Here is a 16,083-nt window from a genome sequence, read left to right on the forward strand (position 1 = left end):
AGTGAGGTGAGACACAGGCACAGAGTACCCTTTAAGCTTAGAGATGCAAACTGTGAGCAGACACAGGTGACATTATTGACAAATGTGAAAATGTAATTCCTTATTTCATACAGACATTCAGTGTGATCCTTGTCAAAAATGTTAAAGCTATACTTTTTACCATAAAATATTTACCAGAGTGAGATGAGACACACGTAAACAGACAAATGACACATACAAAGAGAGAGAGATGGGACAGGCACAGAGTGAGATGACACACAGGCACAGAGTGAGGTGAGACACAGGCACAGAGTACCCTTTAAGATTAGAGATGCAAACTGTGAGCAGACACAGGTGACATTATTGAAAAATGTGAAAATATAATTCATTATTTCATACAGACACTCAGTGTGATCCTTGTCAAAGAAAATAAAGCCATACATTTTACCAAATGACACACACAAAGAGAGAGATGGGGCACGCACAGAGTGAGATGACACACAGGCACAGAGTGAGGTGAGACACAGGCACAAAGTACCCTTTAACCTTAGAGATGCAAACTGTGAGCAGACACAGGTGACATTATTGACAAATGTGAAAATATAATTGCTTATTTCATACAGACATTCAGTGTGATCCTTGTCAAAAATGTTAAAGCCATACTTTTTACCATAAAACATTTACCAGAGTGAGATGAGACACATGCAAACAGGCAAATGACACACACAAAGAGAGAGAGATGGGGCAGGCACATAGTGAGATGATACACAGGCACAGAGTGAGATGATACACAGGCACAGAGTGAGGTGAGACACTGGCACAAAGTACCCTTTAAGCTTAGAGATGCAAACTGTGAGCAGACACAGGTGACATTATAGAAAAATGTGAAAATATAATTCCTTATTTCATACGGACACTCAGTGTGATCCTTGTCAAAAATGTTAAAGCCATACATTTTACCAAATGACACACACAAAGAGAGAGATTCAGGCACAGAGTGAGATGACACACAGGCACAGAGTGAGGTGAGACACAGGCACAAAGTACCCTTTACGCTTAGAGATGCAAACTGTGAGCAGACACAGGTGACATTATTGACAAATGTGAAAATATAATTCCTTATTTCATACAGACATTCAGTGTGATCCTTGTCAAAAATGTTAAAGCCATACTTTTTACCATAAAACATTTACCAGAGTGAGATGAGACACACGCAAACAGACAAATGCCACACACAAAGAGGGAGAGATGGGGCAGGCACAGAGTGAGATGACACACAGGCACAGAGTGAGGTGAGACACAGGCACAGAGTACCCTTTAAGCTTAGAGTTGTAAACTGTTAGCAGACACAGGTGACATTATTGAAAAATGTGAAAATATAATTCCTTATTTCATAGAGACACTCAGTGTGATCCTTGTCAAAAATGTTAAAGCCATACTTTTTACCATAAAACATTTACCAGAGTGAGATGAGACACACGCAAACAGACAAATGACACACTAAAAGAGAGAGATGGGGCAGGCACAGAGTGAGATGATACACAGGCACAGAGTTAGATGAGACACAGGCTCAGAGTGAGATGAGACACAGGCACAGAGTGAGATGAGGCACGGATTTAGAGTGAGATGAGACACGCAAAGAGAGAAATGACACACACAAAGAGAGAGATGGGGCAGGCACAGACTGGGATAAGACACAGGCACAGAGTGAGATGAGACACAGGCACAGAGTGACATGAGACACAGGCACAGAGTGACATGAGACACAGGCACAGAGTGAGATGGTGCAGGCAGAGAGTGAGAATAATAATGAAACTGTACTGCACTGTTGCTGTGACACAGTTGCTGTGGTATAAACTTACGTATGTTGTAAACTAGTGTTTATATCGTTTACTTCTTGTAATTGCTATGTAGTATGTTTGTAGTGGTCTATAATATGTTATTTTTTCTTTACCACAGATTGTAATCATCTATAGAAAGATAAAAGAATATGCCGACGAAGGAAAGACGACAAAAAATATATAAACATGATTTATGGTCCAAGAAAACACAAATAGAAGATTCATCCAAAACACAATCTTCAGTGAAAAAAAAGAATGCTCCTGGTAAGCAAACAAAGGAGTTTTTAAGGAAATTACATCTGTAAATACAAAGAAAAAACTGTGCCCCTCAAAAAATGTTAGACCTGTAGAAGGAGATGATATTCTCTATAGCAATAGACGGAGAAATCAATTTATTGACATTCGTGGATGAATGTTTTATAACAGAATTGTTTTAAATTTATTAAAAAATGTAAAGATGTATCAAAAGAAGAGTGCTTTTTACAAGAAAAAAAAGCATAGTGAAGATTGTGGATCAGGCATTTAAAGTGAAAAATAAATTATATGGTTTAGTAATCAATAGAATTCGTACACTAGATAAGGTAATCAATGTTTTCAAATCAAAATGTAAGTGGGAAAGAGTAATTAATCAGACTAATTTTTGTGATGTTTTTTCTGGAGAATGGAAGCATAGTTCAAGTTGTGAGCCATTTTTTAATGAAGAAAGTTACTTTCAGGATAATGATTTGGTGCATGCAGTTGACACCAGTGGTCGAGCATATGAGGTGAAGGACGGTTGTCCGGTTGAAAAAGAAAAAATTGTGCCTAGAAATACAGAAGAGGTGTTAGCTGATGAAGTTTTAGGGAGATGTCCTAAGGCTCCAGTGTATACTTGGAATTGTAGTAGTATTTGTAGTGTGCGACAGGATTCAATTGATTTGTTTCTCAATTTCTTACGGACATATACTAAGAAAAGTCTAAAACAAAAGATGAAGATTTTGCAAGAGTTAGATCCTTGTAGAGTGAGAGAAATAACAGGTTTGCATGGGCATTGACTGGCTTGTCTTTCAAGAGAAGTATGTCAGAGTGTTTTTCACCATTTTAGGATGTTAGAAGTGCATCATAATAAAGTGAGGAAATTAGTGAGAAGGTTGTATTATGCAAAAAGTCCAGCACTTAAGCTAAAACAGTTAAACAGTGCTCTTTTGCATGGAACTGAATTAGATGTGAAGAACATTTGTGAAGAAATTGAGTTTTGTTTCTTTGGTGAAAAAGAGGACAGTGCAGAAACTGATACAGTAATAGAAGGTAATGTGGAAGAGAATGTACAGATTTCGAATACAGAAAAATTTGAACATGAAATTACAAAGTTTAAGGTCATTTCAAGTGAAAGGCCTAATTTTTCTTGTGTGTGTTGTCGACGAACTCATTATAAGAATCAGACTAGATTAGTTGATTTATATGTAAAAAGTGAAATGGAAAATAATGATGAGTGGAAGGATTTTGCAACTTATTTGTTGGTAGAAAATTCTTTTGATTTGGGTTCTGATCAACGTATTTGTAAATATTGTTATAATAAATTAAATGAAAACAGAATGCCTGCTAGTGCTGTTCATAATAATCTGGAGTTGGTAGACATTCCTTCTGAATTGATGGATTTAAATACCTATGAGTCTATTCTGATTCAATGTGTGCATCCTTTTCAGGCTATTGTTCGCATGGAGCCTAAGACAGGGAAATTGCCTCCTTCAGATTTACAGAGAGGATTAAAGGGAAGAGTTGTTTTTTGCTTCTAGATTTTAAGAAAAATATTGATACAATTGGTGTAGAAAAAGTAGAAGAGGAACCTCTGGTTATTCTAGTTAATGGTGTTCCAACAAAGAGTAAAAAAATCTGGCAAGAATTAGTGGATGTTAGGAAAGTCAAAAAGGCAACGTTGTATTTGGTAAAAAATAATCACTACTACAAAAATGTATATGTTGGAGAAGAGGAAACAACTGTAGAAGAGGACATTGATTTCTCAGCTGGCCAATTTGAAAAAGTTGATGTCTCTAGAAGTGAAGAAATTTATGAACATTATAGTGTTCATCCATTGCATTCCAAAGAAGTAATGGGGAATGCTATTGACTTGTTTCAAATGAAAGAAGCAAAAGGAAGTCCCATTAGTGTATGGGAAGAAAGTTTGGAAGCTCGTTGTTTTCCACAGTTATTTCCAACAGGTCAAGGTGAACGATATGACGACCGACCTGTTCAAATTCCTGCATCTGAATACCGGACTTTAAGATTATATGCAGAAGATCCAAGGTTTCGTCAATGCATTCCATATTTGTTTCATCTACTGTTTGAGAGTGACTTTCTTATGCAGTGAACCATATATTGAAAAGTGGAGTACATCTGCAAAATGTTTCGGCAAGGGACTTTATGGATAAAGTCAAACTGCAAGACAGTATTTTGGAATCTCACCTAATTAATCTCATGGCATGTCAGCATGATACTAACGAGTATTGGTACCGTCGTCATGGGGAATTGAAATGTATGCTAAGAAACTTAGGAACTCCTACATGGTTCCTCACTCTTAGCTGTGCTGAGTATGCTTGGGAAGACTTACTTCAATTTCTAAGAGAGGCAAATGCAAACATTGAAAATATTGAATACAAGACACCTGGAGAACTGTGCTCTTTGGATCTAGTTAATGTATGCAGGTATTTCAATCATAGGTTTGAAGCTATGATGTCTTTTATCACAAACAAAAATAATCCTCCGCTTGGAGAGGTTTTGGATTTCTTTTGGAGAAAGGAGTATCAAGCAAGAGGTGCTCCTCACATACATATGCTGCTATGGATCAAAGATGCACCCAAATTTGGAACAGATTTGGATGAGAAAGTGATGAGTTTCATTGAACAGTATTCTACATGTGCTGTTCCGAAAAGTACAGAAGAAAACAATTTAAGACATCAAGTTTTACGCTTTCAAACCCATCATTGTGGAAAATACTGTCGTCGAAAATACAAATCCAAGGACAAGTTCTACACAAAATGTTGTTTTTTATTTCCACGACCAGTAACATCGAAATGAAGAGTGTTCAATTTTATGTCTTCTCTGCGACATACTGTGACAAGAAAATCACCGAAAAATACATACAACCTAAGAAGAAATGAAGAGTCCAAATACATAAATGACTACAACCCAATCATTTTGTCCATGTGGAATGCTAACATGGATATTCAATATGTTGCTGACAACTCTATTGCTGTGGCTTGATATGTGACGTCTTACATCACAAAATCAGAAAAGACGGAACTGAAGGAAATGTGGGAGGAAATTTCACATGAAAAGAGGCTAAGTAAGAAATTATACAGTTACAGTCTGGAGATGTTGTCGCATCGAGAAATTGGAGCATATGAATGTTCTGATCGGTTATCATCAGCAAGTCTATGTGCCAAATCTAGAACAATCATTTGGGTGAGTCTAGGTCTTGCTGCAACACGAAACCGAGTTTTGAAATCTGTACAAGAAATAGAGTATTTGGCGGAGAAAGAACCAAACAGTACAGATAACATGTTGGATACATACTATCCAAATAGAAGTAGTCATCTTGAGAACGTTTGTCTCTATGAAGTTCTGCAAACCTATACTTTTAAGAGGAACATCACAGAAGATATCAATAAAGGTGTATATCCAGTAATTGGATGTGAAGGATGTCTGGTGAAACAAAGAAAAGGCCATTTGATTAATCATCGAAAATTGAGTTGTGAATCTTCTGACAAAAGGGAATTTTACTATTTAGCTCTTTTGCAACTCTTTAAGCCATGGCATACACGGAATGCACAAGGGCATGAAAGACAGGTCTAATGACCCACCACATGACTACAGTCATGCATTGGCGTGGTTGGCGTGGCTAGTGGCTGTGGCTTATGTCTGACCACCATCATTCAGGCTAGGCCTGATTGCTCACATAAGGGGGGGAGGTGGGCGGGGGGTTGAGGGGAGGCGTGGGAGGGGTGGGCTGGGTCACAGGAGGCACACAGGTACTAATTCTATACACACACACACAAATTTTTACGGTTAGACTTGTTTTATTTTGTTCTTTTTTCATGGAATTTAAACGGGCATCAGTGTGCCCTTTAGATGGCTAGGTTAGAACCATTGCGAATTGTCTCACTCAACGTTTGTGGTTTGAATGACGCGTCAAAGAGACAAAAGGTGGCCATGGGCTTGCGGACACTTGGGGGGAACATTATATGCTTGCAGGAAACCCATGTAGAACAGTCCCAAATACACTTATTAGACACATTAGGGTTTAAAGTAGTGGGTGCTACCACACAAGGAGCTAAAACAAAGGGAGTAGGAATTTTAACTGACAGAAGACTCGCTATTAGTTGTCCATATACCAAATCAGACTCACTAGGGCAGTGGGCCATCACTCAGATTCAACTCCCTAACAAATCTTCTTTTACCCTTTGCTCGTTGTATGGGAGTAATACTGACGACCCTGGGGTCATTAATCAAGTATCCAGTGAACTAGCACATTGGCCCACCCCAATAGTGCTATGTGGGGACTTAAATATACAGCTACCTGGCGACTGGGCCACTAACACCACCTGGAGATACAAGGAAGGAAGCCCCAAGTTTTTCAAGCTCTTACCAATCTTATCCAGACTCATGGATTGATAGATAGCTGGGCGAGTAAAAACCCTTTACAACCTCGGTATACTTTTTACTCGGCCCTGCATCAAGTATTGGTTAGACTGGACTACTTCTTTGTCTCTGCATCATTGGCCACCAGCTGTACTATAGATATCGCACCTCGCTTTATGTCCGACCATAACCCTCTTATTTTCACCATAAAGGAGTTTGGGCAATCTAGAGAGGCTTCCAGGTGGAACTTTGAGAAAGCTTTATTGTACGACTCGAGCTATGTTAATCACATGCAAGGATGGATCCAGGAGTTCTTGGAGATAAATATTGGCTCTGCTTCCCAAATGACAGTCTGGGACACCTTAAAGGCTGGGATCAGAGGCGAGACGCTCAGGTTGTCTGTCCAGAAAAATAGAGCGGAAAAAAATCAAGTCAAGGATCTCCAAGAAAAGTTAAGAAACATAGAAATAAAGCTAACCCAAGCAGTTCTTGCAGGACTAGATTGCCAGCCAGCGCAGCAAGAAGCAGTTTTGGCCAGGGCAAAAATAGGGGCGGTGTTTATGGAAAAAATCGCGGCTAAGTGGGCAGCGGCTAGGGAGAAGACCTATGAGTGCAGTGACAGCATTGGGCACCATTTAGCTGTCAGGACGAGACAACAAACTACCTCCAGTGAAATCCACACAATCAGACTCTCTTCAGGTACAGAGGTCACAGATCCTAGTCTTTTTTTTTTTTTTTGGTAATCCTCATATACCATTGATTGGAACTCTTGATGGGAAACTGGCGCCTCAATGCACTTTGGTCGTACTGATCCAGCCCTTATTGTTGTAATCGGCCAAAAGCAAGGTGGTCAGCCTGCACCCTCAAGTAGCCACTACCTTCCCATCCATACTCCTTTTCACCAACCTGTGGGCGCCCAAGCTACTTAGGAGTCCAGGGAACCAGCAGGGCTCCAGATAAATCATTGGAGAACCAATCATCGAAGTTGCCATGCCTCCAGGGCTGCCCAAACATTGACCTGACTCGCGGGATCACAAGCCATGTCTGACTTACTAGTTATCATAATTTGCCGTAGGCAACTTGGGAAAGTGGGGGGAATTGGGTCCTTCCAGGCTCTACAAATCTCACGTCTTGCGAGTAAAATAACATAAAAAACGAATTTTGTGGGGAGATCGTTTACCTTATAACCCAAAATAAGCCCTGTTAATATAGTGAAGGTAGAGATTGTGATGGGCATAAAAAGAACATTTTCCAGAAATTCACTAATCTTGCCCCAATATTCTTTTAGTTCGGGACATTCAGCAAATATGTGGACGTCATCCGCTTTTAGATGGCCACATCTCTGGCAGTGGTAAGCTAAGTTGGAATATTTAGCCAGTTTCTTTGGAGTTATATGCACCCTATACATTGTATACAAATGATTTCTTTTTAATGCTGCTGGCTTGATTATTGCACTTAAAATGCTGAAAGAGTCGTACCAAAAACCCATAAAGGTCCCACTGCCCATTGTAAAAGCGTTGCACCACAATTTGTTTACCTCCGCTTCTGTCACTTCCTCGCCCTCTAGCAGCGCTGAGTACCAAAACGATATTTGACTCTTCCACCTGCCACCTCTCATCACCTCATCAAATTTAGGATTTGGGATTTTACTATCCATGGGTCTTGTTGGCCTAGTTGCCCACCACCCAGATAATTGATAGTATTTGAATCTGGTGAGGGTTCCCCTTGTCAGATAGAAAAACCTATCCCAACTCAAAAGCCGTCCTTCCTCCTGCAAATCTCCCCAACAGTTCAGCCCCGCCTGTTTTAATGGCAGTGACAGGTGGTCATTTAGGCATGCTGGAAGGCCTGGTGAATCCCATATAGGGGCCTGTGAAGCATAGTAAGGGATATTCAACTTGTTCCTCACAAATACCCAATTTTTCAGGGCTGTCCCCAGGATCTTCAGCCTTACTTTTAAAAAAAATTTCGGGTCCCCAAACTTGAAGAGAAAATAGTCTAACACCTGTGGGACGTCCTGTAATAAGGCGGAAAATAGCAGACCCATAGATGATTGATCCATTTGGCCAGCCATTAGTCTGAAATGTTTGAAATTGAAAGCCTGGCAATAATGGAGTAAGTCTGGAAAAGCCAGCCCTCCTGTTTTTAGGCTTCTTCTTAGTTTTTTCCAGGAGATTCGCGGGGCTTTAGAATTCCAAATTAATGATCCCAATTTCCCTTGCAGCTTTTTGATGAAAGATAATGGAAATGATAGAGGAATAGAATTAAATAAGAATGTGATTTTGGGGAAGATAATCATATTCAGAAGGTTCACCCTCCCATAGATATTTAAGGGGAGAGAGGACCATCGTTGTAGTAAGGCATTTGTGTCCTTAATAACTCTGTCTAAATTAATTTTTGGGATTTCTTAAATTTTTTGGGCTAGATGAACTCCTAAGTACCTCATTTTATTTTTACTCCCTAACGTGTCTACCTGCTGATTCCATTCCATTATTTCCGTTTTCTCTTTGTTGATTGTATACCCGGAGATCTCGCCAAAGCCTTCTGCAAGATGTATAAGTCTAGGTATGGCTTCTTCCGGGTTTGAGGTGTACATCAACAGATCATCTGCATATAATGCAAATTTCAGCTCTAAGTCCGCGATCTTAAATGGTTTAATTAGGGGGTCTGATCTTAATATGCAAACAAAAGGCTTAATATATAAATTAAACAAAAGGGGCGACAGGGGACAGCCCTGTCGAGTGCCTCATGCAATAAAGATCTGATCCGTGAGGGAGCCGTTTACTAGGATTTTTGCTGTTGGAACAGAGTATAGTGACTTGGTGGCTGTAATGAAGTTATTTGGAAGGCCGAATTTGGCCATAGCCATCCAGAGGTATTCCCAATCTACCTGATCGAAAGCCTTGGCGGCGTCGACTGCCACGATGGTCAGGGGTAGCTTTTTCTCTTGAGCAACATCTATTGGCACGACTACTTGAAAAGTCAGTTCATTGAGTTGTCTATCTGGGATAAAACCCCTTTGGTCACAATGAACGACAGATTTTACTACCTTAGCCAGTCTAGTCGCCAATACCCCCGCAAACACCTTATAATCGACATTTAATAGAGAGATGGATCTTTATGACTCTATCTTGCTTGGATCTTTATTCGGCTTCAGTAGTAGTGTGACTATGGCCTCAGCCCATGACCTTGGAGCCTGCCCCCCTTGAAGTAAGATTTCATTAAATAATAATGTCAAGACTATATCTATTTGTTCCAATACTATCTTATAGAGTTCCACATGAAGCCCATCCGGGCCTACAGCCTTGCCTTTAACCATTTTCGACAATTGAGTCCTCACCTCTCCTTCCCTTATCTCAGAGCTGAGGAAAGACCTTTCTGTGTCTGACAACTCGGGGAGCTGTATATTATGTAACCAGGTTTCTGCCTGCTCCCTGCTCAGAGAAGTATTAGAACCGTATAGGGACTGCATGTACCTCTTGGCCTCATTTCTGATGGAATCGTCGTCATTCGTGGTTTCCCCCGTGCTTGACAATAATAGGTTATCAATCTGATTCCTCGTCCTGTCAGCTCGGGCTTTCCATGCGAGAAGGCGCCCACATTTCTCCCCATCGCAAACTGTTGTAGTTTGCTCACGTCCCATTTGTCCTTTAGGTCTTTATCTTGCTCTGCTTGATATTCTGCTAACAGGATATCCAGTTCACTTTGAAGGGGGAGCCTGCTATGGGACTGCTCTGCTGATGCTCTCTGCAGTTCAAGTTCTTTTGCTTTAATTTTCAATAGACGTGCTTCCCTTTTCTTCCTCCCCAGTCTATTCTTCCTTATCATCAGAGTGGTCAGAAGACCTCGGGTGAAAGCTTTGTATGTTTCCCAAACAGTTTGTTTGCTTTCTGACCCGTTGTTGACCCTAAAAAACTCCTCCGACTGAGTCACCAGGTCCTGTCTGACCTCCTCATCAAGTAATAGTGTCCGGTCTAAGGTCCACCTCCTTTGCTGTACTTTTTGCCTCAGCTGAATCACCATTTCCACAACTGAATGATCTGACAAGTTGGCCGGGATATAAGTTCAGTGGAGAGTGCTCAGTGAAGACCCGCCGTGACCACCAACCGGGGCGCACTAGGGTCGAAACGTCGACGAACTCCATAGGCCCAGAGTGACCAGGATCCATACAAGAACTCTAGGATTCCTTGGTTTAAAAACATTTTCTGGCCAATGAAGACATCTGTATATAATTGTACATAATTTGTGTTGTATATCTTGCCATTCACTGAGCACTCTCCACTGAAAGTCACTTTGCACTTGACAGTCACCATAAACATTGATTGTTATCCATGAATGATTACAATTCAGATACCAAATGTTTTGGAATTCCTTTTAATACAATTGATTGATCACATGACTTCAAGTTTTTGAGCATTTGTTTCTCAAATTACTGGACCTGTATCAGAGAGTCTTTTTGTTCCCATTTAATGAATGTGTCTAAAAGCAATTGGTCCGACCCAACAGAACCACTTTTCTTATAAACTACTAATACCCAGGTTCTGAGGGACACAGGGTTACCCCTTTTTCTAAACTGTCCAGACATAGAAGGCATTAAAACAAATTGATAATCTACATCTAACGCTGGTCGGCAGGTGCAACGTCATCAAAATGACTTATTTCCCTAAACTACTTTATTTTTTTCGTTGCATACCCCTTGAGTTTAGTAAAAAAGACCTTCTTAAATTTCAACAAATTTTCACCCAATTTATTTGGGCATACGCTCAGCCTAGACGTGCATTAAAACACCTCACACTACCGAAAGATAGAGGGGGATGGGCCTTTCCTAACATCACCATATACTATTGGGCGGCAGTTCTACAATACAGCTCAGTTCTACTAAGGGAATCCACCTGCGGAGCTGAACCGTCTTTACCCTCACCTTTTCGGTCTTTGTTAGGGGAACAACATTGGAACTGCTTAATCCGTGAAACAACTTATGGATACTACAACCGCGTTAAATTTAAGACGTTAATGAACTCTTATAAAGTTTTTCGCCATGTCAGGAAAATCCTTGGAATCGGTAGATTAAACTTTTACTCCCCTATAATCAACAACAACAATTTACCTGCTATATTTAGTTCATCCTACCTGTCTGAATGGTATAGAGTAGGGATAATCAAACTAGGGGACCTTATAACAGCTAGGGAGATTGAATCCTTTTCGACTTTACAGACTAGATTTAAAGTAAAAAGTCAAGATTTTTTTAAATACATGGCTATTTACGACTACCTCTCTAGGAAAGTGGGAGGAGCCAGTGGATTCGCTGAAGTTGAGCTTATGAATACTCTCCGGAATAACACTACTGCTCGTATTGGAGGTATTTATCAAATATTAAATAAGGAATCCCCAGACGATTTAGAATCTATTGCCACTAAATGGCACACCAAACTTGATTCCCCTCAAAGTGTCTTTTATAACTCCTTGCGGCTATCACAACAAATTCTAATTTCTGCCAAACTACAGGCACAACATTTTAAAACCATATTTTTTCTGTATATGACACCTAGCAAAATCATCAAGTGGGGTTCTGGGAAAGGAACATTATGCCCACGTTGTTCCGAGCTAGGGGTGGACTCTATACATATATTTGCAACCTGTCCAACCATTGACTCCACCCTACTTAGAATACAGAACTTACTTGGTGAAATAACAAACCAACCAATCCTCTTAAATCCTACGACTATTCTTCTGGGAACACAATCTGACTCTTCAAGAGTAAAAGAGGAAGGGCTGATTTTTATTGCAATGGCAGTTTAGAGGATCTGCGTTTCCTCCGGATGGCTAGACTCTGAGTCTCCTTCCTACGCACAATGGTTGGCTAGATTAGTTGCTACATACCATCTAGGAAAAGCCGTATATGCCAAGAAAGGACGAAGGACAAGGAGGACCGGGCTGGAAGTCTGGGGGGCATTCTCCAAGTGGATTGATCAACAAGGGCAGGGGGATTAAGAGACATAGTACGGGAACTAGAAGCCTATAATACCTTTTTTAGGTACATTGCTCTGTCACTATATTTTTTTCTTTTTGTTTCTTTGTACCTGTGCCACTGGCTTTTATTGGCTGCGAGGAGTGGGTGGAGGGTGGGAGGGGGTCTTGAATTTTCATTCTTCACTGTTTTGCTAAGAGATTGTTTCTTGTGAAAAAGCCAATAATATTTTTTTCAAAAAAAAAAAGCCATGGCGTACAGAAGAGGAACTACTTGGAGATTTTCTCAGTTAAGAAGATTCGTTCAATGCAACCAAGGATACCATAGAATGTCCTGTTTTTTCAAATTATCTGCAAATGTTGAACGAGGAAATACAGCAAGAAGCTACAATTGCAGCAGAGATTGCTAGAGACAGTTCTCAAGACAGTCAGAGTTCTGCTTCATTGAGTCAGGATCCACTAGGAGGACCAATTATCCAAAATAAAGCTGCCACTGCCATGGATGAAGTGGAAAGAGCCATGGAACAAGCTAAGGAGGATGTAGTTAACTTAGAAGATTTGGAAAAAGAACTAAACCTTGAGCAGAGACAAATATATGACGAAGTCACAGAAAAGATTGAGCATGGTTTATGTCATGAGAAAAAACAGTGCTCATGTACATCATTTATACCTGTCCGACTGTACATGAGTGGAGAAGCAAGAACTGGAAAAAGTTTTCTTATTAAAGCAATTGCAACTTATCTGCAGAAAAGAACGGAGTCATCCTTGTCTTGTGTTGTTACCGCTCCAACTGAGTTGGCAGCACATAACATTAAAGGGATTACTTTACATTGTTTATTGATGCTGCCAGTAGAGCATGAAAATAAATTACAATACCACAAGCTATCTGGAGAAGCTTGTTGTGAAGTTTCAAGAGTCCTAAAGAAAATGAAACTTCTTATCATTGATGAGGTAAGCATGGTATCAAATGTAATGCTTGCTTTTGTGCATTTAAGAATGCAAGAAATTCTTAAAACAGAGTATGATGTGTTATGTGGGGGCAAACACATCATTGTTTTTGGAGATCTACTGCAGCTAACTCCAGTGAAAGGACAACCAGTGTTTAAAATGCTTACGCATGAAGGTACCAGGAAGTGCTTAGGAAGCATTGGAAATGTTAACATATGGTTAAATTTCAAATATGCAGAACTGCTTCGAAATATGCGACAGGCAAAGGATGAAGATTATAAAAATATTCTACAAGATGTAAGAATTGGAAAAGTAAGTGAGCATGGCAAAGAAGCTTTACATGCACGATTAATTTCAAATTTGTTTCCAAACAAAAACATTCTCCCAGAGAATATTTTTAAGAAAATCCCTGAAAACAAATCTGTCATATGCTTGATGCCAACTCTGCAAGAATGTTCAATCTTCAACAACAAAATGTTAAAGTTAGAAAATCAAGAGATTGTGAAACTGGAAGCTATTGATAAAATAGAGCATGAAGGAGCAACTATTATTTTGAGGTTATCAGATGCAAAAAAATGCAAAAAAAATGGACACTTGTAACAGATCTAAACCATTGGATAGATTGGGTATGGTATTCTCAAAAACACAATGTTATTGTTGGTATTGCGGTATATATCTTTCATCCGCCCATACATTGTTGTTATGGCAGTTATCATTGAATACCATAAGACGTGCTTGGTGCCAGCCTCATCCAGAGGCTCCTCTGGTCTAGATTCGCAGTGTCCAGAGATCAAAAGGTGAGGTAAAAAATAAAGGAGAAGTAACCCCAAAAAATTAAAATTAGATCAGCACCCAAAACTTTTATTAATGGTGAGGATCTAAGAGATAAAATAGTTGGCACTTATACTAGATCAAGTAACTGGATCTGGAAGTATAGCGTTAAAAAATGGTGTCGACGTGTTTCAGCCCCCTATGGCTCAACGGAGTCTGCAGGGCTTTCGTCAGGACTAAACAAACATACAAACATTGAATAGTTACTTACACCATTAGTGCAGTTACTACGATGGCTTACTGGTTAACTAGTCAGTGGCCAATCATGCTCTTTCAATCTGCAAAAGAGGGACACAAAGCAGAAAAATACAATACATATATTTTCGTATTTTTGTATGTACAAAGGCACCAGAGTACGTATTAGTCTCTACTAAGGTATTAAAAATTACAGAAAATTTCTGATGTGGAGTTTAAGAAGGAACAAATGAGGCAAAGAACTGAGAGGCTGAATTGAGCGACTATGTTGGTAAAAGGATCCTGCATTGCATGGAAGGGTCATAGAAATACTGCCGGCGTAGTTGTGACAGTACTAACAAAGTGAGAGGGTAAGTGACGAGGTGTCGATAATGTCAGAAGAATAAGATTGCACTCCATATAATCCACCGCTATCAAGATTTACAATAATTTGAGAGGTGCGGTGCCTTTGTAAACACACGTATATGAGACGGAAAGCTGTGAGGTGTGTCAGGTAATAACATAAGTGCAATTGCAAATTATTCGCCGTTATGTTAGCATTCATGGCGTTCAAGCGCTCTGGTTGTATGAAATCAACTGCTATTACATTTAAGTAGCGCGAAGCATTTATTGAACTCTCCCCTTAAAGTTGGAGAACTGCAAGGCATATCGAAACATAAATGCAACTGAAGTCAGTTTTCTAAAATGGCATTCCCGGAGTGCGAGCGCTCTTACCTAATGTTAAGTATCAAGAGGCTCCGTCAGGGGATACCAGCTATTTAATAGCCACAGAGCTGAGAGAAAGAATGGAAAATGAATCAATAATCAGTCACCTTACCGCTAGTTTGCAAGGAGAGGAAACACACGTCCGCCGCCATTACCCGCGTGGGAGGAGACTTCCACCACTTGTGCTGACTCTGCCCCTGGACTCCGGGTAGACGTCAGGGACACGTATTTGTAGCGAGACACGTGATTGTTCTGAATTGAATGAAAAACTTTATCCACTACAATTGGGCTATGTTGGAATGAGGCAAAACGTGAACAATGAATATATGAATATATATAACACAGAGAGTGCCGCAACAGTAAGGTGCAGTGTTTTTCAAATGAATCATATCCCTGTGTAGGTTAAAGAGGAATCATGGAGTGCACTGCTCTGGTCAATGTTTTTTGAGATTAAGTGCGGATATAGTGGGTCACTTGAAAAAGTTTTTGCTCAAACAGTTGTTAATGTGTGGCAAACTGATGCCAGGGTATATTATCATTAAGTCCCCAGACATGAGTTCTGAGGCGATTTACCCATCTCTGCTCTTTTTCATAAAGTTTTTTCTCGGCATTGCGTGTTTTGTCTGTGAGCATTTCAATGACAGTCCAACGTATTTCCTCACATGTGTGTCCTGCCTCCAAAAAATGGGCACAGAGTTTAGTGGTAGTTTTTTTGAGCCTGATATTGCTCCTGTGTTCGCCTATACAGGTTTTTACTTTTCGGCAGGTCATCCCAATATAGATTTTATTACAGGGGCAGTTTGCCATATAAATTACATGGGTAGAATTGCAGTTTGTGTGCTGTCTCTGGGTCCATGTGAGATTCTCTGAAAGTTGTAACCGTTTTGAAGGAGTTGTGTACTTGCAGGCTATACAGTTTCCACAGGGGTAGTGGCCTGTAACTGGGGCCATCCTAATGTCTCTAGGTAATAGAATTTGTTGTATTTTCCTAGGTCGAGTG

The sequence above is a fragment of the Lissotriton helveticus genome, chromosome 10, assembly GCF_964261635.1.
Source record: "Lissotriton helveticus chromosome 10, aLisHel1.1, whole genome shotgun sequence".
NCBI classification, from domain to species: Eukaryota; Metazoa; Chordata; class Amphibia; order Caudata; family Salamandridae; genus Lissotriton; species Lissotriton helveticus.